Consider the following 21,337-nt stretch of genomic DNA (forward strand, 5'->3'; position numbering starts at 1 on the left):
CCTGCAACTTTGCTAAAGTTGTTGATTATTTTACTAGTATTTTGGTTAATTCTCTAGGATTCTTTAAGTAGACCATCGTATCATCCACAAAGAGTGATAGCTTGGTCTCCTCATTGGCTATTTTAATACCTTCCATTTCTTTTTCTTCTCTAATTAGTACAGCTACTGTTTCTAGTACAATGTTATAGAATAGAGGTGGTAATCTGCATCCTTGTTTCACTCCTGATCTTACTGGGAATGCATCTAGTTTATCCCCATTGCAGATGATGTTTGCTGATGGTTTTAGATATATAGTGTTTATTGTTTTTATGAAAGACCCTTCTATTCCTATGCTTTCTAGTGTTTTCAATAGGAATGAGTGTTGTATTTTGTCCAAGGCTTTTTCTACATCTATGGAGATAAACGTGATTTTTTTTGTTTGCTTGTTAATATGGTCAATTATGTGGATAGTTTTCCTAAAATTGCATTCCTGGTATGAATCCTACCTGATCATACTAAATAACCCTTGTGATGGAGTCTTTTTGCTATTATCCTATTTAAGATTTTTGCATCTATATTCTTTAAGGAGACTGGTGTATAGTTTTCTTTCTCTGTTTTTGACCTGCCTGGCTTTAGAATCAGTACCATATTTGTATCAAAAAAGAAATTTGGTAGAACTCCTTTTTGCTTATTCTGTCATTTTGTATAATATTGGAGTTAGTTGTTCTTTGAATGTTTGATAGAATTCATTTGTGAATCCATCTGGACTCGAACCTGGGGATTTTTCCTTAGGGAGTTCTTTGATGGCTTGTTCAATTTCTTTTTCTAATATGGGGTTGTTTAGGTAGTTGATTTCTTCCTCTGTTAGTCTAGGCAATTTATATTTTTGTAAATATTCATCCATATTACCTAGTTTGCCATATTTGTTGCCATGTAATTAGACATAATATTTTTAATTATTGCCTTAATTATCTTTTCATTAGAGGTGAGGTCTCCCTTTTCATTTTGGATCCTGTCAAATTAATTTTCTTCTTTCCTTTTTTAATTATATTGAATAATACTTTGTCTATTTTATTTGTTTTTTCAAAGTACCAGCTTCTAGTCTTATTTATTAAATCAATAGCTCTCTGACTTTCAGTTTTATTAATTTCTCTTTTGATTTTTAGGATCTCTAATTTATTCTTCATCTGAAGATTTTTAATTTATTCACTTACTAGTTTTTTTTTTTAATTTGCATGCCCAATTCATTGACCTCTGTCTAGTTTGTTAATATATGAACTCAAGGATATAAAATTTCCACTGAGTACTGCTTTGGCTGCATCCCATAGGTTTTGAAAGGAAGTCTCATCATTGTCACTTCTTCAATGAAATTACTAATTTTTTTCTATAATTTGTTCTTTAACTTACTGATTTTGGAGAATCATATTGTCTAATTTCCAATTAATTTTTGATTTGCCTCTCCATGTACCCTTATTAATTATTATTTTCATTGCATTGTGATATGAAAAGGTTGCATTTATGATTTCTGCTCTTTTTTACTTGTTTGCAATGTTTCTATGCCTTAATACTTGGTCAATTTTTGTGAATGTACCATGTGCTGCTGAAAAGAAGGTATATTCCTTTTTGTTCCTTTTTATTTTTCTCCACATGTCTACTAACTCTACTTTTTCTAAGATTTCATTAACTTCTCTTACCTGTTTCATGTTTATTTTTTGTTTTGACTTATCTAGTTCTGATACAGGAATGTTCAGGTCTCCCATTAGTATAGTTTTTCTATCTATTTCATTCTTGAGTTCCACTAGTTTCTCCTTTAGAAATTTGGATGCTATGCCATTTTTTACATACATGTTGAGTACTGATATTTCCTCATTGTCTACACTGCCTTTTATCAGTAGGTAATTACCTTCCCAATCCCTTTTAATGAGATCTATTTTTAATTTGTCTTTGTCAGATATCATGATTGAGACTCCTACCTTCTTTTTATCAGTTGATGCCCAATAGGTTTTGCATACATATATTTATATACATATTTATGACATCATTTTATCATATACAGTTAGTCACTGTTCCCTCTAAGTGTACTTCTTCTAGCTTCCCAGGTGATAGCAACAGTTTTTAAGAGTTATCAATGACCTCTATTATTATAGGGATACATGGCATTTTAACTTATTGCATTTCTTCAAAAACGTTTTTTGGTTTTTTGTTTTGTTTTGTTTTGTTTTTCTTTTTTAATTACCTTTTGATGATTCTCTTGAATTCTGTGCTTGGGCATCAAATTTTCTGTTCAGGTATGGTCTTTTCTTCACAAATGCTTGGAATTCTTCTATTTTGTTAAATGGCCATACCCTGTAAGAAAATAATTAATGTTGCTGGGTAGTTGATTCTTGGTTGTAGACCTAGTTCCCTTGCTTTCTGGAATATCATACTCCATGCCTTTTCATCCTTCATTGTAGATGCAGCCAGATCCTGTGTTATCCTCACTGTGGTTCCATGGTATCTGAATGACTTCCTCTTAGCAACTTGTAATATTTTTTACTTGGTCTTGAATTTGGCTATAACATTCCTGGGTATTGACTGTTGGGGATTAAATACAGGAGGTGATCTGTGGATTCTTTCAATCTCCATTTTTCCCTCTTGTTCTAAAATATCAGGGCAGTTTTCTTGGATATTTTCCTGTAGTATGATATCCAGGATTTTCCTTTTGTCATCATCTTCTGGTAGACCAATGATTCTTAAGTTGTCCCTCCTGGAATGATTTTCTAAATCTTCTGTTTTGTGAATAAGATGCTTCATATTTTCCTCAATTTTTTCATTACTTAGATTTCGTTTTATAGTGTCCTGCTGCCTTGTGAAGTCACTCGTATTCTGGTTTCTTCCCTGGCTTTTTGGTCATCTTTCTCCTTCTGGTCTGATTTTCATTGAAGGTCATCTTTCATCCTCTTTCCCTCATCTTTCATCTCCTTTGCCTCACCTTTTATCTTCTTTGCCTCATCTTTCATCTCTTTAATCTCATTTTCAAGCTGGTTGATTTTGGCTTTCAAGACACTATTTTCTCGTTTTAGTTCAAGTGCCTCTGTTTCCAGATGACTTATCTTAGTTTTTAAGTTCTTTTCCCAATTGTCCTCAACCTCTCATAATTGTGTTTTGAATTGTATTTTGAGGTCTTCCAAAGCCTGTGTCCAATTCACTGGGTTTTTTTGTTTGTTTTTTTTTTTTGTTTATTTTTTGTTTTATTGCCTTGTGTTCCCTCCTCCTTCTCTGTTCCATTTGGTCTTTGTTCATTGCCTGTATAGAAGCTATCAATTGTAATTTCTTTTTTTTTTCTTTTGTTTGCTCATATTTACCCCCTTCATTACTCCCTGCAGTTGTCTGTGTTCTTGCTCCTCTCATTTGTTTGTTTGTTTTTTGGCTTTTCTGTCAGTCTTCCCTCTTGGAGTTTTGTCAGCAAGCCTCTCAGTGCAATCTGTGCTGTAGGGCTATTGGAGCTTTTGTTTCCCTATGTGCTGGAGGCTTTGATTGGATTAAATTCCAGCAGTTTGTGGGGGAGGGTTGTTGGAGCTTGAGCTTCCCTGACCTCTGAAGGCTTTTGACAGGATTAAGTTCAGCTGAGCTAGGCTGGATGTGTCCTGAGGCCAAAACCTCCTGGAAAGGGGGAGCAATATGGAGGGTCTCCACTGTTGCCACCAGGTTGCCCACTATATGTTCCCTCTCCTGTTCCCTCCCTACCACCTGTGCTTGACGCTCAGAGCCTGGTGCAGCTTTGCCCACAAGGTATTCCCTGCAGGCCAGCACTTTTGCCCACCCAGAGCTTCTGGCTGCCACTGGAGGCTTAGTGCTCTAGGAGGGTTGTGGAGTCTGGGACCTTCCTTCTCCCTTCCCCTTAAACCTGAGTGTTCTCAAATTCCAGCTTTTGGGGGGTGTACCTTTTAAATTGAGTCCAGCAGGAGGGTTCCTTGGCTCTGTCTTGTTGTTAGGTTTGATTTTTAGTCCCCTAGGAGCATTTGGTTTGTAATTGGTAAAGAAGGGCTTTCAGAGGTCTGAACTTTTGCTGCCTCTACACCACCATCTTGATGTATGGCATCCATTTTTAAGAAGTTTTCAGTATTGTAATAGAGAGATAATCTTGTAATAGAGAGATACTTCAGAGGGTGTCTATTGATCAATACTGGATGACTAATGGATAAAAGGTTTTTCCTACCCTCCACCCTTCACCTCCAGGTTTCCTCCCTCTCCTTCCCCCTTCTTCTTCAAGTCACTCAGTGTGAACTATGAGATTTACAGAAGATACTCTTTCCTCTTGATTTCTCAAGTAAAGAAGTTTATTGGAGAAGACAGGACAAGGATAGAGGCTGAGGTAAGAGGGATAGGGTTTTCCCTAGTCTATACAAGGAGCCATGGTTTTGAGAGTATTGGGAAATGGCAGTTCTGTCACAACTGTGACACAGAATCTGTCAGGGAGGTATGAGGACAATTATATACCTCATTTTCTTCTAACCAGCCAGATAAATATCAGTCAATCAGCAAAAGCTTCAGGGTCTTCACTATCAGCCACAAGCAGCTAAAACTTAGTTCACCAATTTCTCCCTTAACTCCAGAAGCCAAAAGTGGTCTCTCAGACTAGGTCAGAAGTAAGTTCAGCCCAGTTCAGCTGCTGGCTTGGTCCCAACTGTCTTTCCCAGGAACATTCCAAAGGGACTGTCACTTGACTGACAACTATTCTGTCCTCAGGTTTCTATCTTGCATGCATGTGAATTCTCTTCTATGGTATTCAACTTAGAAGGTGTTTCTTTCCAGTTGTAGTATCAAACGTAGCCCCCCATTTATTTCCAAGAAATTCAACTTTTCTCTCAAATGTACTTGATTGAATGGGTAAATTTTGTTCATAAAATGGATTCATTGCAAACTTTAAATATAAATACAAATTAAACATCACTAAAGAAGTTCTTTATTCCATCATCTTGCCTTACATCATGAAGCATAATACATCTCATTGGGTCTGCAGTAACAAAAGACAAAAACAATCCACTCATTGGATTTGACCACAGTTTTCAGGTACATATTGTTAGCAACTTCATATTTTCATCTACTACATCAAGAGCTGAAATAGCTATGGTTGAGATGATGATGATTATCTAGATTCCACTTTCCCAACTGGTAAAAATTCCATTCCAATGCTTGGATTATCATGATGTCCTATAAATTACAAAGTAGAAGCTTCCAGATATTTTTTTCCAAAAAACAGATCCAGTATGCATGATGGGGCACCTGTACCAAACATGCCAACCACATTTTTTCCTCAGACAGGTAGGTTTAAACTAGAATCTCAACAGTGGCTCTCACTATCTCTCATTTCTTCCTTGTTCTCTTCTCTCTGCCTCTTTCTCTTTTACTCTGTCTGCCTTTCTACCCCTTTTTGGGTTGATACATTAGCTATTTATGTTGAACTATATTTCTCATTTTATTTTTGTTCTAAGGCATGGTTTTCCAAGTTTTCCAAGATGCGGGTGAGGGAGATAAATTGAGAAATGAAGATGTTTGCAAACAAACAATCAAATAAACAAACTATATATATATATATATATATATATATATATATATATAAAAGAAAGCAAACTCCTGCTATCCATTAAGTTGTTCCTCCAAAAGTGTATCACTGCAAGCAAGACCTGATTTTTTCTTGCAATACTAAGACCAAAGTTCTTGATTTTTAGATCACATTTTGTGAAAGTCTCATGTCAACACATACCACAGTTTTCAAAGGCAATTATAAACCTGATGATAACATAACACAGTTAAGGCCTGTCAGTACTCGGGATATCTCTTGGCAAATGAGGAAACAATTACAGGAATAGAAGCTAAAACAAATATCTTTCTTGATAGGGGAAGCTCAGTTCCTGAATCAGTTTGGTAGATCAAGAGAAAATAATTCCTATAATAAAGGCAGTTAAGGTATTTTTTCTGGTTGCAACCACCATCTAGTCATGAAATCATATTTAGAGGTTATAACTGAAATCTCTAGATATCCCAGAAATAGTTACTGTCCTACTATCTGATGGTCATATTAAAGAGTGAAGGTAGAAACACAATTTTTATACATTCAGTAAACATTTTAGTGGGAAAGTCATTACTTATCACATAGGTTTTTTATTATAATTAACTGTCTCATCTTTTATTTGGCAATGGTACAAAGTAACATGAGAGAGAGAGATATGTTGTGTGGCTACTCAAAGAAGCAAATAGACAGATAGTTTCGACTAACTCCCAAGTCAGCAAGTCATATAACTGTTTTAAAACAGGCTTTCTGACCCTCCAAGTTGCAATGTCTAACTTAGAATGCCATTTCTCTAAAATTCTCCAGACAACTCACAGGAAAACAGAAGAGTGTCAAGAAGAAGACGGCAAGGAATGTGACATGACTGGAGACTATGCTGTACTAAGATTACTTTCTTAAACTGGGGAAGATAAAGCAAAGGGTATAGTAGGTGACATGATCATTGATGTCAAATATTTGAAAAAAGTATTTTGTGGATTAAGGATTAAATTTATACCATCTAGCCACAATTATAAAAACAAAGAACATTAGTTGGAAAAGTGAAAAGAGGCAATTTTAGGATTGATAAATGGAAGGACTTCCTAACAATTAAAATCAGCTGAAAATGGAGAATTCTAGCTAGGTTAGAGGTTAGAGGACCATGTACTAAGACCTGGAAGAGATGTTAGAAAGTTCATATGGTTCAAATTCCTAATTTCTATTTAGCATAGTTCCTGGGGCTTACTGTTGATTGATTGATCACAAAGAATGAAACTGAAGTCTTTAGATATTTTGACTTGTTTCTGGTCATATAGATGAGTAGAAAAAAATTTCAACCTAGGTCATCTGATTCTTTCCTTACAATGGAACAGAGGTGGTAATATTACTTTGGGATTTCAGGTGGAATCTGAATGATAACATTTTTGCTGATTTTTATATGGAAAATTCTCATTCAGATTGGTTATCAGATTGGCAAATCCAATACAGTGGTCTTTACTCAGTCTTAATCCTTCTGGACTTTTCTCGGGCATTTCACATTGTTGATCAATCTTTCTTCCTATGTACTCTCTTCTCTCTAGATTTTCATTTCATTGCTCACTCTTTGTTTTCCTACCTTTATAGTCTCCTCTTCTGTATCATCATTCATATCATAGTCCTTGGCTGTAGATGTATTCTTATAGTCTTATTGTGATCTCTTTTTGCTTTCTAAACTTTCTCCCTTTGAATCCTAGAGGTTAATTATCACTTTTATTTCTATAACTATGAGATTTACATATCTGATTCCAGGTTTTTTTTTTTCCTGAGTGACAATTTCATATCATCAACTGAGACATTTCAAACTGGGTGAATGAATGGTCATGTCTCCTAAAATTCAACATGTCCAAAGTGATAGTAATAGCAGTGTTTGTAACTTTTACAAAAATGAGTTTTATAGGAATCACTGGTTTATATAATAAGTAAAAGAAGAAAGGTATAGTAAATCTTTATATGACTTTTACATGCAATACTTTAAAAAGCAGACTGATTAAAACCACATTCACTATTGTGTGCTAAACTCTTATGTATATGGCCCTCAAAATAAAATGGGCATCAGGAAGAGAAACTAGTATGTTTTTTCTATAGAAAGGAATATATATTTCAACCTTGTTTTAATAACTAGAAAGTCTGGCTTTTTCAAAAAGTTTCTGACATAAAATAGCTGTATACTCTATCATTTATGGTTGACAGTTCAAAGAATTCAAATATTGTCTAAATGATTTTTTAAAATAAAAGACACTATTATTTTCTCACCCAAATTTTTCCCTTTTTTTTCAATTTCTCTGATGGGGGTCCCATCATCTCTCTATACAATATTATCCCCAATTTTAAAGTTATCATTTATTCTTCACTTTTTCATATCACATATCCAAACACTTGTCAAATGTTAAATTTGTTTCTACAACATCCCTCAAAACTGTCATATTCTCTGTGTTCACATGAGTACTATTCTGATTCATTTTTTATAATCTATCACCTGGATTAATGTAATAATCTCCTAATAATTTTCCTGGTCTCAAATATCCCCCATTCCAATCTATTTTATAGAGAGCTGTTAAGTGATTTTCCTTAAAGCAAAAATATAACTATGCCATTCCTGTACTAAATGCACTCTAATGGCTCCCTATTAACATTTGGGTCAAAGAAATTTTGTTTGGCATTGAAATCTCTTTCCAAAACTTTAGAACATACCTCTTGATTTTTGTATTAAACTGGGAGAGTATAGATGCAAAATTGTATGTAATATGAGACTTCTTATCATGTTGTTTAGTTTAGCTAAGCATTTCTTTAAAAAAATTATTATAAGGAATCATTTATTTTGTAAAGGATATGTAGGAACATACAGTAGGAAATGTAGATAATAAAATAAAATATAAAAATAAATTTATTGTCAAAAAAGGTTTTTACCATATGACTGTAACCTACCTTCATAGCCTTATTTTATTCTTCCTCATCTAATCTGTTTGTTATCCTTATCATTCATTATTCTCTTTCATCCGCTCTATGGTGTCAGTCAAATGGTTTTCCTTTTGCCCTGTCATAACAACAAATGTCCAGACTCCATATAATTATATAGGATTCTCAACCTCTATCACTTCCTGAAATTTACTTTCTCCTCTTAAAGACTATGGTTTCCATTCATAACTCAACTCAAAAACTATATTCTAAATTAGGCTTTTGCTTACATGCCACAAAACTCCTCCACTGCCTACTAGTATTTCTCCATCTCAATTACTCTGTACTCATATCTTGTGAATACTTATATAAACATGTGTTTTGTGATAAGACTAATATTACCAATGTTCTCTGAAGCAATTTCTTTCTCCCCATCCACAACATAGGGAGATCCATGGCCCCTTTTCTTACTCAGTTGTTAGAGATTAGCTTTTCTTAAAAGAAAACAAAGTTGTCCCTGATACCCAATTGGCCAAACTTCCCCAACACCCAACAAAGTTTCATGGTGACCTAAAGACATAAAAAGTGCCAGGTGAAGGAGTAGGGGCACCGTGCTCTTTGTCATATCTTGCCCTGAAGAATAGACAGATTTATGTGTGAGTATAGGGGAGGTTGCATCAAGGAAAGCTAGATACCACTGTGTCCTTGTCTCATATCTTTGCTATGTTAAAAAATGCGAATCTTCTTTTGTTAACTATTCAATGATTCATGAATGTCTCATTTTGACCCAACATTGAATCTAAAACTGAGAGCTAGTACTATGGTCATCCTCAACATGCTGTTTCTTCCAATAGAGTATAAGCTTTATAAGGGCATGTAGAGCTTTACTTTTGTTTTTGAGTGCATAGCTATAGGCAGAGTGCTTGGCATATAGTAGGCATTTAATAAGTGTCAATAAATTAAATGATTGTCTATACTTAATTTGAATATTTAAAAGGGAAATTGCATTTATATGTTTAAGCCCAGACCTGTAAAATGTACTATATAATTCCAGAAAACCATCAGAAGGATTTTAGGGTGTTTGATCTATATTTAATCATGGAGTTTAAATCCTGGAAAGAGGAATAAAGTCACAATCCTCCAAGAAGCCAAGAATTCAATAGTCAACACCTTTTTGTTATCTAAATATTCCAAATGCAATGAACAGGAATTTTTCAGGATCTGAGTGCCCACTGATATCTAGAAACTCCATATACTCTTGTGGATACCATATTGCTACATGGAGGTCAGTATAATTTAATGTGAATAATCTGATGTGATAATTGAATATGAATAATTCCTTTAAACATACTAGATTCTTTTTTTTTAAAACCCTTACCTTCCATCTTGGAGTCAATACTGTGTATTGGCTCCAAGGCAGAAGACTGGTAAGGGCTAGGCAATGGGGGTCAAGTGACTTGCCCAGGGTCACACAGCTGGGAAGTGTCTGAGGCTAGATTTGAACCTAGGACCTCCCATCTCTAGGGCTAGCTTTCAATCCACTGAGCTACCTAGCTGCCCCCTAAACATACTAGATTCTTAAAAAGAGGTGAGGGGTTCAAGGCATTCAATGAGACACATTCGGATGCATGGATTTGTTTTCCTCAACTATACTTATTTTTATTTAATGGATAATTCAGATGAAGATGGATGCTGGTGACAGTGATGCCAAATAAAAGAAATTTTAAAATTCTTTTTTTTTTAATTCACAGATGATCATTGAAAAATACTATCCACAGCCATGTAAGGAACTGTCAGAGTCAGAATAAAGATCAAGGCATATCATTTTTATTTTATTCCCTTCATAAGTTTCATCTTGTATGTGTGATACATGTCTTCTTTCACAAAGTACGAAATATAAAAATATGAAATGCATAACAGCACTGGTATAACCTCTATCCAATTATTTACTATTTTACAGAGGGGGCAGGGAAGGGGGGAGAGAAAGCATTTGAGTTTCAAAATGTCAGTAAACAATTTTTGAAAATTGTTTCTAGATATAATTGAAAAAATTTAAAAGGAATAAACCTAAAAATATTCATGAGGACAAGATACTCAAAGAAAGACATGTAGACAAGCAAGGCTGTCTTGAAACTAATGCATTGAATTTGTTGTATATTTTTAAAAGGCAAGTTGTACAATGAAAATAAACCTGAGGTATTTCTCTATAGAGATAAAGGAATTTCTTGAGAAAGTCATGGTTGTATTTTTTGATGAAAGGTCAAAAAACTGGTGTTAATGATGTTTAAATTGATTAATTTGAAGAAACATATCTTTGTGGTATTGTTAGAATGCAAACAAGGAACCTAATTTACTAATTACCATTGCATTTAATAATTATCTTTTTTAATTATAAGTCCTCTAAAATAAAAGGTTTGCAACTAAAGTTGTTTAATGAATTTATAGCATCAATGATAACAACAAAAACAATGACAATATGGCTAGTACTAGTGGGGTCTCTAAAACTGATCTGGCATTTAAAATCTGTTGCCATTCCTGAGAACTCTGGTTGTGTTGATGTCACCACCATCTGCATATGTCTATTTATGCCACTATACTGGTGTAGAGATTGTCAGTCCCTGAACTTTTGGATGATGTTGCTGTTACCCCTAAAGCGACCATCACATATCAGTGATTGCTCAATATATCAGTCATGCGCAAGATAATGATATGCAGACAACCTAAAGCCATCTGCTACTCCAAATGCTATGTACTGAGGGAAGAAAGATTGATTTAGTCTATGACCATTGAAGAGTTCATCAAGTAAATATTATTTAGGAAAAAAATTGCTGAACACGGCAGTATTTTTCCAATTTTCTATTGTATTTTTATCCATGTCAGCAAGGTCACTATAAGTCACTAGCCCCAACATGATCATCTCTTAAAAATGAGAAAATGTGGGAAAAGGTCTTGTGAGAATTGGTAATAAAAGCAAAATTTTAATAAAGATTCCTAAGTGAGACATCAATCTATCTTTCATATGCTGCTGCCAGGATATTTCTTGTGATTAGATCTAGCCACAACTCTCCTCTGCACAAAAATTAACATTAATTTTCTATTATCTAAGGAATAAAATTCAACTTTTTTTCATGTATTTACAGCCTTCCAAAATCTGACACAATTTTACTCACCAAATTTACTATTGTAATCTGGAATTCAAGAACAAGTACTTGGTTTTTGTTTTTGTTTTTTGTCTGTTTTATTTTGTTTTTAGTTTGAAAGGCTGATGCCTTCATTTTTTGCAAAATATTTTTTATTATTCTAAATGTTTACAAAACCAAAAAATACAAGAATTCCCACATACAAAGAAAAAGAAGCTATTGCACCAGTGAAATCACAAATCTATACACGACTTATTTTTCTTAATATCTACATAATAAATCCTTTCCACAAATGTCCCAATCCCTCCCTACCTGCATCTCAAAGGATTTCTCAAAGAATAGCATCAAAGACTCCAACATGCTCATCTACATTAATCCTTTCATGTTTTACCTTTATGTTACCTTTCTGGCAATAACATTCATAGTTTATTCTTCTAGAATTAGTTCTGTGACTATATATAATGTTCTCCTGGTTCTACTCATTTCACTGTTCATTGTATCTTATAGTTTTTTTTTTCATTTTTTTTTAATGATTGTTCATTGTTTCTCATGGACCAATGTTAGTCTATCACAGTCATATACCATAATTTGTTCAGCCATTCCCCAATTAATGGGCATCCCTTCAGTTTCTAATTCGTTGCCACCAAAGAACCACTATAAACATTTTGGGACATATGGATTCTTTTCCTCTTTCCCTCATCTCCTTGGGAAACAGACAAAGCAGTGGTGTTTCTGGACCTAAGGGTATAAACAGTTTATGAACTAGCACTTTCATGAAACACTCCTCATTGGTGGAATGAATGATTGATTACTAAATTGTCATGACTACCTTTGTGGAAAAGAAAAAACTTGGGAGAAGTAAGAATCTTCCTTTTGCCTTCTGGATTTGAAAGAGCTTCTAGATATAAAGTAGGGCCCCCATATACATGGAGGATACATTCTATGTCCTCCCATGAAAAGCTAAAGCTGCAAACAATAGCTAAACCCATATTGTAATAGATGATAATTTAGGGGTGTGTATATTGATGGATACTAGATAACTAATGGATCAAGTTTTGTCTACCCTCCTTCCATTTTCATTCCTCTTCAGAAACCTGTCAGCTTCCCCTCCCCCCTTCTACAATCTCCTTTGTTCACTCAGTGTGGGAGGTTTCAATGAAATAGTTTGTCAAGGAAGGGGTTTATTTAGGGAAGACAGGACAAGGATGGAGGATAAGGTAAGAGGGATGGGATTTCCCTGTTATCTACAATGAGTGTTTGGTTTGGAGGATATTGAGGGAAATGGCAATTCTGTCACAAGCATGAATTAGAATCAGTCAGAGAGAGAGCTATAAGGACCACTGTCCTTTCCAATCAGTCAGGTCACCTCCAACTTGATTAACTCAAGTACCAGAGAATACAACTAGCTTCTTTTCTTCACCTCAGCCAGCCAGCGAAAGCCTTCAGCTTCAGTCACCACCATCAGCCAAAAGCCTTTCAGCCCAGTTCAGCAGCTGGCTTAGCTCCAACTGTTTTTCCCGGTAACATTCCAAATGGAATCTTCATTTGACTGACAGATGATCCAGTCCCAGTTTCTGTCCTTTGCATGCATTGTAAATTCTTTACTCCAGATAGACCTCCCTTTTTTGTCTTTAAAAAAAAATTGCACCTAGCAATTTTTAATGACACTCACCTTTTAGATAGTCCTACCTATGTAATTCTTAACCCTTTCCTATCTTAAATATTCCTTTACCCTCCTAAAATAATAAGTCCTAATCTTATCTTAGCTATTCTGTCTATCTAGTTCTATGCTAAGTTTGGGTATAGGAAAATGGTTTAGGTAATAGGAATTTACATAAACATGGTTTTGACATAATAACTCATGTAACAATTTTTAAAAATTCCAACAATTTCAATAACATTTTGAATAAGTAACTGTCTTATCTCCTAATGTCTATAAATTCAACTAAGTAAAATTTTCTATCACTAACAAATGCTAACCTAAAATTATAGTTGTTCCAGAATTGAAAAACACAGGACTACAATCAAGAGGGACAGCACACAAGAGTGGTATGCGGACCAGATGATGAAGACACAGTTTATACAATAAACATCAAAGGACATGGAAGGACTTTGAAAGTATGGACTTGTGTTTATGAGGATATATAAGAATGTATCATACATGTTAAGATCACAGATATGCATACACATGCTACATAGAAATACAATATAGGAGGATATCTCATGGAATGGGTAAGTATACAACATAGTGGCAAAACACAAAAGTCACACTGATATACATATGTAAATCTGTATAGGTACAACTTATGTACACATGTAGATACTAAAGTACTAACAAACAAACAATATTAGAATAATTTATTAATGCTCTAATAACTAAACTATAGAGAAAAATTTGTTCAAAGTCTTAGGGACACAGAACTACTTAGGTATAAAAGTTAGATTGCATTATAATTGTAGGTTAGCAATTGCTAGTGATAGAAAATTTTGTTTAATTGAATTTACAGACATTAGGAGGTAAGAGAGTTACTTATTCATAATGCTATTGAAATTATTGAAATTGTTGGATATTGTTACATGAGTTATTATGTCAAAACTACATTTCATGTAAATCCCTATTACCTAAACCATTTTCCTATACCCAAACTTAGCATAGAACTGATAGACAGAATAGCTCAGATAAGTTTAGGGTTTGTTATTTTGGGAGGGTAAAGGGATATTTAAGATAGCACAAGATTAAGAATTAGATAGGTGGAAATATCTAAAAAGTTAGTATCATTAAAATTTGATGGGTGCAAATTTTTTTAAGACAAAAAAGGGAGGTATATGTGGAGGAGAGAATTTACAATTAATGCAAAGGACAGAAACTGGGGATGGATCATCTGTCAGTCAAATGAAAATTCCATTTGGAATGTTATCAGGAAAAGCAGTTGGAGGCAAGCCAACTGTTGGACTGGGCAAAAAGGTCTTTTGGCTTTTGGCTGATGGTGGTAACTGAAGCTGAAGGCTTTGGCTGGCTAACTGAGGTGAAAGAAGAAGCTATTTGTATTTCTGGGACTTGAATTAATCAAGTTGGAGGTGACCTGGCTGATTGGAAGAAGAAGAAGAAGTAAAGACAGTGGTCCTTGTATCTCTCTCTCTGACTGAGTCTAGTTTATGCTTGTTACAGAATTGCCATTTCCCTCAATAACCTCCAAAACAACACTCTTTATAGAGAATAGGGAAATCCTACCCCTCTTACCTTATCCTCCATCCTTGTCCTCTCTTCCCCAAATAAACTCTTACTTGAGAAAAGTAGAGAAAAGAGTATTTCCTCTGAAATCTCATAGTTCACAGAAGAAAGGAGGAGGGGAAGCTGAAAGGCTTCTGAAGAGGGAAAAATAGGGAGGAAGGTTGGCAAAATTTGATCCATTAGTTATCTAACACACCATTAAATATACACCTTAAAATATCATCTATTACAATATATAATGTCATCATTGGTCATACAACTATGTAATAAAGTTTAATTGATAAATGAAACATACTGTAAGACATTAGCAACATTAAATATAGGAATTATAAAGTTTACTCTCTCTCAGAGTATATACAAAGAACTGGACAGGAAGTGGTTGCACTTATAGTTTTTTCCATGTTTTTTTTTTTTTATCAATCTGTTCATTGTTTCTCATGGAGCAATGATATTCTATAACAATCATATACCACAATTTCTGATTGCACATTGGTATTTAATGGTTGTACAAATCCTGGTATTTATTATGTAATTATTTTTCCATAAGAGATTATAAATTTGATGAATATGGAGAATCACAAGAAAACATCTGAATTGAAATCAAAGAAACAAGACTACTCCTAGTCCTTGAACATATGTAACACTCCCAGGTACAGGTCTCTGCTCATGCTCTCTTTCTTTATCACTTAAATTCCTTCCTGCATTTAAATCAATCAATCAATACAAATTTGAAATTTGTTAATGGTAGATAAGTCATGCAGCAGATAAAGCACTGATCTTAAAATCAGGATAACACATTCATGAGTTCAAATGTAGCCTCAGTTGCAAATTGTGTACCACTGGGCAGGTTATTGAACTTTGTTTGCCTCAGTTCCTCATCTATAAAGTGAGGTAGGGAAGGAAATAGCCAACCACTCTAGTATCTTTTCCAAACAAACCCCAAATGGGATCATGACCCCAAATGACTGAACAACAACAGCAGCAAAATGTAATTTCCCCCCATTTTTGAAGGTTGATTCATTTTTTAAAATGTTATCATGGAAGTAAAAAGCACACTTGATTTTATATTATAGGTGGCATTTATAAAGAAGGCAAGGCAGATTTATCCAATGCAAGTCAAGCAGTAGAGTTCCCAGACATTTCAGGAAAAGCTGTTCTCTCCTACCTACTATAAGTTTGTGAAAATAAACCTTATTGAGGTGTCCTATTAGTGTTTTGGAGCTTCTGACTTCCTAGGGGCGACAGAGAGGTGATACCATATGTAAGTAGATTAATTCAATTCAATTTGACCTAACAAATATTTAAATTCTGGAAAAAAAATTCAGCACCAAAATAGATGCTATGAATACAAGCACAAACATGAACAAGTCCCTGATTTCAAAGAGCTCACATTTTATTTTGGGGAAAGAATGTAGTTTGTATAGATACGGCAGTATAAGGTCATTAAAGGAGCATGACTCATTAAGATCTAGAGGATCTTGGAAAAAGCTTCAAAAGAGAAGATTGCAACTGACCTGAGCCCTGAAGGAAATTTTAATTCAATTTAATGACATTTTATCCACTACCTTCTCTGTGCAAGGATTTTTCAAGTCCAAGAAAGTATACACCCAAAACATCGAGTGCTCTGGGGAATATACAGATGGGGAAGAGGGTTTCACCTTGCAGGAATAATTAACAGACCAAGATAGCTGGAATGGAAAATAGAGTGAATGAAAGAGAATAATATAAATTAAAGTTGGAAAGAACAGTGTATTAGAATAGATTGCAGAGGGTCCCAAATGTCAGGTTAAGTAGTTTAGAAGATGCAAATGTACTGTGGTAGGTACTACTATAGTAGACATTTAAAAGATGCTTGATAATAGATAAATAGATGTTGTTACTGTTCAATTATTCCTAGCTCTTCATGACTCCATTTGGAATATTTTTTGGCAAAGATACAGAAATGGTTTGCCATTTTCTTCTCTATCTCCTTTTACAAATGAAGAAATTGAGGCAAAAAAAGGTTTAAGTAACTTGCCTAGGGTCATACAAAAAGTGTCTAAGGCCAGGTTTGAATTCAGGTTTTCTTAACTTCAAACCTGGAGCTCTATCCACTGAACCAACCACCTAGAAGCCCAGATAAATAAATAGCTTCATATTTTATCTTGGTGACAATAGAAAGTTACATTAGTTTTTGAGATTGAAAGTGACCTATTCTGGTCTATGCCAAAGGAAGATCATTCTGTTATCTCTGCAAAAGTTGAGTTGGGAAAGTGAGACTTGAACCACAGAGACACAGAGGAAGCTCGAGACCAGGCATCCAAAATCCTGCCCACTCCTCACTTGAATAATTAACTCCCTTTTGTGGGGAGGACAAACTCCAAGAAAAGACAGGACATTGAATCTAAATGTTTAGTTTTCTCCATGATAAATACTCAACTAGAAACCTACTCCAGGAATTCAGACACGTCTCTGAATACTGCAAGATGATTCGACATTTTCCTCAGATGAGTCTAGGGATGAGTCAACAGCCAAACTATTTATAATGGAATCACAGCATGTGATGATAATGACTTGTGCAACAGCTTCATTAAAATTGGTATCTCTGCTGGCAGCAATATCATCAAAGGAAAGAACAACTCCAAAGCCCTAAAAATTGTTTGTATCTTTCTCAGTACACAAAAACACACACACATATTTATATTTATGTCCATTTGTGGGTAAAATGCACACATTTATATTCGGGCATATATACATATATGTTGATGCTTTTGTGTATAATATTGTTAATCTATTAATTAAATGCATGAATATATTTAGTTTAATTGCTATGAATATATTTCATTTTTACCTAACCTATTTTTCCAAATTTATTCTTGCCCCTCTCCTATTCAGACAGTCATTCCTTCTAATAAAAAAAGGAAAAGAAAAAGAAAGAAAAGGAGAAAAGTAAAGTGGTCCAAAGAAACTAATCTTTTAAATGAAATCTTACATTATACATAGAATTTGATATACTATGATAATTTAGGCTGGGCTAGATTTCCCAAAATCCCTACCTCATGCTAAGTTAGTTTTTTGTTTGTTTGTTTGTTTGTTTGTTTGTTTTCCTTCAAAAGATATTTTGAACCTGGGTTCAAATCTGACCTCAGATATGTCCTAGCTCTGTGACCCTGGGCAAGTCCCTTAACCCCTATTGCCTAGCCCTTTCTGTACTTATGCCGTAGACCTGACATTTAGCATCGATTCTAAGATTTAAGGTAAGGCTTTAAAAAAGAGAATGAAATCATCCTTGAGGCTTACATAGTTCAGGGAGAAAAGGTTTGAATATTAGATATATCTTCCTGGTCTAAGGACAAAAGCTAGTACACAAAGTGGCAAAAAATCCTCCCTTGAGCTCCTGACCAGTAGAACAGCATGCCAAAAACAAAAGCAGAAAAGCTGTACTCAATTAAACCATTGCTTTTTCCTTTGTGAATAGCCTTTTCAATCCACAAATTAGTAAACTTTATTTGTTAGTGGTTGTAAGGTCCATTGGTGTCTCATTTAATTCTGAAACAAAACCTGAACCATCAGACTGGTTTGAATCATCTCTAGCCTATATATAGCACACAATCATAGTCTTCCCACATGCCTCCCAGAATATAATAGAGGGAGGTATATTTTCATTTGGGGATGGGGAAGGTGAGATAAACTTGGTCATTATAATTTCACAGCATTCAGTTTCATTTGTTTTGTTGTTCTTTCTAGGTACATTGTTGGAGTAATTTTGCACTGTTTAAATAGTTCTCATTTCTTTGATTTCATCAACTCAGATGTTTTCTCATGCTTTTCCATATTCATCAAATTTATCATTTCTTCTAGAAAAATAATTACATAAGTACCAAGATCTGTACAACCATTGAACACCAATATGCATCCGTTTCATGTCCAATTCTTTGCTGATGCCCAAAAAAATAATGATACATAAATTTGATTGAATAGTTTTCCATCATAAGAATTGGGGAAATTAGAAATTAAATCTAAATGGAAGGGACAGAACCAGAAGCTCAATTTATACAAGGACTAAAACACTGCAAAGAAAAACTACTGTGAAAGACATCATAACCCCAATCAATGCAATGGCCAATCATAGTTCAATAAAAGCTGGGATGAATCAACCTTCCCACTTCTTGACAGAGTGATGATGAGCTGGAGCTGCAGAATGAAACATATGGTTCCAACCTGGCCAATGTGTTTTATTTGACTCTACTTTTTAGTTATAAAAGAACTTTTACTCTTATTTTTTTCCTACAGAGACAAAAAGTAAAGTAATGCCAAAATGAAAAGACAGAAAGGAAAATCACTGAAACATGAAAAAATGCACAAAAAAGCAGAAGGAATTTGAGGGGGAGATCAAGACACTTTTGGAACTGCCATGTTGGATTTTTTACATTTTTAATGAAGAATTTTCTAAAATATTATAAATATTTTATGTATATGGAATATTTCTTCTAACTTATATTTCCTTGGGATACATTCCTATGGTGGGATCTGTGAGCAGAGTTATTTTACTTGGTTTTTTAAGCAAAATGATTCCTTCTCTAATATGGGGAGGGGAGGAGGACAAGGAGTGAGTTACTTGGGAATTTTAAAGTTATAAACAAATTAATTAAAAAACATTTTAAATCATTTAAAATATGTACATGGTGATCTGTCCTCCAATCAGAAAGGTCCCAGGGACAGAGGATAATATTGAAGTGTGAGTAGCAAAGCTGGTGTGATTTTGTAAGATGATGGGATAATGGAGAAATCTAAAGGAGTACAGCAGTGTGGGAAATGAGGAAATAGTCTGGGTGTAAATAACAATGTATCTGCACATTATTATCCTGTTCGATTTCTATTCATATAATCCCCAAGGTTCTAGCCAAAATGCTAAAGAACATCTTATTGTTTCTTTATATAGTTTCATAGATATTAATGCAGCCTTTGTTCTCTGCTACATGAATATCTAATCCCTTTTTTCTGATTATACTTGCCTTCAATGGTTTTATTTTATTTTGTTTAATATCACATCTTGTGCATGCATCATCATTGTCAATAAGCTGACTGAGACCCATTGTTGGTACTTTATATTTTTCCCATGCCATCTTCCCATCAAGAAAAATAATCTACAAAACTCCTGTGGGTGTTGTGCTTTGTTAATAGTTCATCAGACACATTGGAGTGCAATAGGGTATTTCAAAAGGTTCTAAAAGACCAAATTTATCCCCATCAAGAGGTTAGTGTTCTAGTTTCTTTTATTTCTGGCTTGTGATTACGTGGACACATTTTTGACTGTCCTGTTGTGGTTTAAATTGTACCTGAGTGGTATTTGATGCCCAGATTCTTGTCACATTCCCCATGACAGATCCCAGGCAGTCCAATCACAGCCCTCCAATCTTAATGCACTCACTCAAAAGGACACACGTCCATCCTTCAATGCTAAGCTCCAGGCAGATGCTGCTTCTAGCTAAAATGCAGACAGATTGACATGACAGTTTACCCTTCAGTTACATCCTAAGGAGGATTAGCTGGCCTTCTCTCCACCCCCTACACTGACAAATGATAAACAACCAGTTCTAACTGGCTGTCATGGGCCTTCCTATTTCCCCTCCCAAGGCTCTGGAGCCACAGTCATAAAAAAAGAATTTGATTTAAAGAAAAATGAGACATTTTCTAGGACATGTGATTGTTTTAAAATGTTTATTTCATATCTATTCCTCTTAATGGCAGATGAAAAGTTAATGAAGCTTTTGATAAGAAGGTGGGATGTGAAATCAGAGAAAGCCCCAAAGGAGTTTCTATAATAATATTTCTATGACAAGTACTGAACACTAGTGTAAGGATAAAATCAGATTTTTCAGTACTTACAGAAGATCCAAGATCTAGAGCTGAAAAGCATTTAGGAGACCATCTATTCTAAGTCTGTTTTTCCAGAATGAGGAAAGTAAAGCTGGGCAGGAGGTGACTGTTCTCAAATAAACATCAGAAATAACATTTGAACATGAACCCATTGACTCCAGAGGGAATGCTTACAGAGCCACAGCTCAAGTATAAGATGAATTACCCATTTAAAAATTTGTAGAGGGGAATATTTGCCAACTGAAGACATTCTGAATGGATTTCAAGTTGAAATATTTTAAATCAGAGGGAATCTAGGTGCTTCAGTGAAGAGTCAAGCCTGGAGAAAAAAGGTCTTAGGTTCAAATCTTAGATACTTCCTCTCTGTGAAACCCCAGCAAATCATTTAACCCCAATACCTAGCAGGTATTACTCGTCTTCCTTAGAACCAATATACTATGTTGCTTCTAAATGGAAGGTAAGGGTGTATATATATATATATATATATATATATATATATATATATATATATATATATATATATATATGTATACGTATAATTTTTTAATCAGATGAATGTAATATCATATGATTTTCCCCTTTCTCAATACTTTATAATGTTGGAAGGGAATTTCTCTCCTCATTATGTCACTTCATTGATGTCATCAATCAGCGACCTGAAGG

At 34.5% G+C, this 21,337-nt stretch overlaps 1 pseudogene; it reads right to left on the reverse strand.

Annotated features, from left to right (window-relative positions):
* Positions 1-3,234: 3,234 nt before the first annotated feature.
* LOC100617580 (trafficking protein particle complex subunit 2-like) lies at positions 3,235-5,234 on the reverse strand (annotated as a pseudogene).
* Positions 5,235-21,337: the final 16,103 nt, after the last annotated feature.

Source organism: Monodelphis domestica, chromosome 5, assembly GCF_027887165.1.
Source record: "Monodelphis domestica isolate mMonDom1 chromosome 5, mMonDom1.pri, whole genome shotgun sequence".
NCBI classification, from domain to species: domain Eukaryota; kingdom Metazoa; phylum Chordata; class Mammalia; order Didelphimorphia; family Didelphidae; genus Monodelphis; species Monodelphis domestica.